We start from the raw sequence: 2,513 nt of genomic DNA, 5'->3' as shown, positions 1-2,513 counted from the left end.
TACGGACCCCCTCTTCCGGGGCCCCCACCTACACTTCCTGCACAGGGCCACCATGAGCCTAGAGCCGGCCCTGATCAGAGAATCGCAAATTAAACTAAAATGAGTTTGATACATTTCAAGTAGCAACTTTCTAATTACGATTCACAGGAAATCCCAATCAGCAACATGATAGTTCAAAGTTTCATACGTACGGCCCTATGTTCTTTTCCTGGCTGCCATAGTCGTCCCTCCACCCGTGAGGCTGAACACAGTGATTACTGTCACTGTCGTGTCTTCAGAAGTCACGAGCAGCAAGGGCATCACTTCTTCATTGATCTCTATTGACTTCAGATGGCTGCGACCAAATGGCGTACTCTACATTTACAAGAGTGAGCATGCGCACTTCTCAGCCATTCAGTGCATGCAATGAGGCCTGTGCAGTGCCCTTACAGGTGCTTCGGTGGATTCTGATGCTCAGAGTCTGACTCCTGCAGCTAAGGATGTTGGACGGCGCCAACAGCAAGTTCAGTGCTCTGAGAGCTCCTTCGGCCCCAGTAGACAGTGGTGCAGACTGGTGATGCTGCCATCAATGTGACGTCATTGACCTCAGAGGAAAAAGGAAAATCCACGCATCACACAAAATACAAGTGTCACTACCGAGCCACGCCCAGTTTAGTAGGAGAGAGTTATGGGTGTAGTATGTAGCATGTTTTGCATTTAAGTGCACACCGCACTAAGCACATCACTAAAGCGAGGTGTGGTAGCCACTGTCATGTGCATGGAGCACATTTCCATTGAAATGATCACCTAATTTGCATCACATACAATTTAACGTAGAAAAACAATAGAGATCAAACAATGATTTGTGGAACTTGGGTATTCGATGAATGTTTATCATTTGCACACAACCAAGTAAAGTGTTTTGATAGGTTGATCCTATTAAAATCTTTATTTTCCTCACACTTTAGAATTTTATATATGCATGTGCAGTTCATGTATAGTTTTTTAAATTGGTTTGTGTGTCAAAAGAAAATGACAGCTTACAGCCTTTCTTTCACACCAAGAAGATGTTAAAATAGTTCAGACTTTTAGTAATCGAGAAAAAAGTAAACATCAGTCACTATGTTACAAGAAGATGAAAGCAATTTGTCAGAAGATTAGACTAACATCTGTCTTGGAAAACACAGCAAATGTGACAAGTCACCTTTAATGCACGTTCACCTCTTGAACTTCATCATAGTTATTTGAGTGCCCTTTCAGGGATCAGTGGGGTATTGTAGTTGGGCTTCAACCCAAGTCTGGGCCCGGTGCACTGCACCAGCTGCACCACTGGAAGATACACCCCCGGCTATATCAAAACACCCCAAGGCAGCTGTGACTGTAGTGTTAAAGAGACAATGCACTCTATGAACTGTCACTGGGTCACCCATGCTCCTTGGGAAGTGAGTGACTCTTCATTTATAAGATTTGTGCACTTTTATGTACTGACTTTAAATAGCTGAAGAGTGCCCTGGAAACTCTTCCGCTTATTAAACTGAGCCACTCTCCACTCTCCACCGTCCATGCACTTTATTGCAACAGCGCCTCGGCAGATCCACCCCTCCCCCTGCAGTGCTGTGTGCCCTCTGCCTGCCCTCTGCCTGCCCTCTGCCTGCCCTCTGCGTGCCCTCTGCCTGCCCTCTGCGTGCCCTCTGCCTGCCCTCTGCGTGCCCTCTGTGTGCCCTCTGCGTGCCCTCTGCGTGCCCTCTGTGTGCCCTCTGCGTGCCCTCTGCGTGCCCTCTGCCTGCCCTCTGCGTGCCCTCTGCCTGCCCTCTGCATGCCCTCTGTGTGCCCTCTGCGTGCCCTCTGCGTGCCCTCTGCCTGCCCTCTGCCTGCCCTCTGCGTGCCCTCTGCATGCCCTCTGCCTGCCCTCTGCGTGCCCTCTGCCTGCCCTCTGCGTGCCCTCTGTGTTCCCTCTGCGTGCCCTCTGCGTGCCCTCTGCCTGCCCTCTGCCTGCCCTCTGCGTGCCCTCTGCGTGCCCACTGTGCGCCCTCTGCGTGCCCTCCGCGTGCCCACTGTGTGCCCTCTGCCTGCCCACTGTGTGCCCTCTGCGTGCCCTCTGCGTGCCCACTGTGCGCCCTGTGCGTGCCCTCTGCCTGCTCACTGTGTGCCCTCTGCCTGCCCACTGTGTGCCCTCTGCGTGCCCTCTGTGTGCCCTCTGTGTGCCCTCTGCCTGCCCACTGTGTGCCACACGTCATCCTAAAAGAGGCAGGAAACATTGTGTGGACAGTGCTGCACGTGAACGAGGCTCTCTACAACCCTGAACCCCAGAAAGCAAAGCCTTTATGTGCAGGGCTGTGAATTGTGCCAAGATCACGTCACATACACCAGGAGCTCTTGGCAAACAGAGCTTTGCTGGTAGATACAACTATTTTGTGAGCGTCATATGTTGGACAAAAAATGTGTCCTGCTAGGGAGAGATAAAGGCCTGACTGAGTGATAGGATGGAAGCCAGCTACAGGATGTAAAATATTAAATTGATTACAATACACTAA

This window comes from Lissotriton vulgaris, unplaced genomic scaffold (genome assembly GCF_964263255.1).
Source record: "Lissotriton vulgaris unplaced genomic scaffold, aLisVul1.2 SCAFFOLD_2231, whole genome shotgun sequence".
NCBI lineage: Eukaryota > Metazoa > Chordata > Amphibia > Caudata > Salamandridae > Lissotriton > Lissotriton vulgaris.
Note: the sequence above shows the minus strand (reverse complement) of the source record.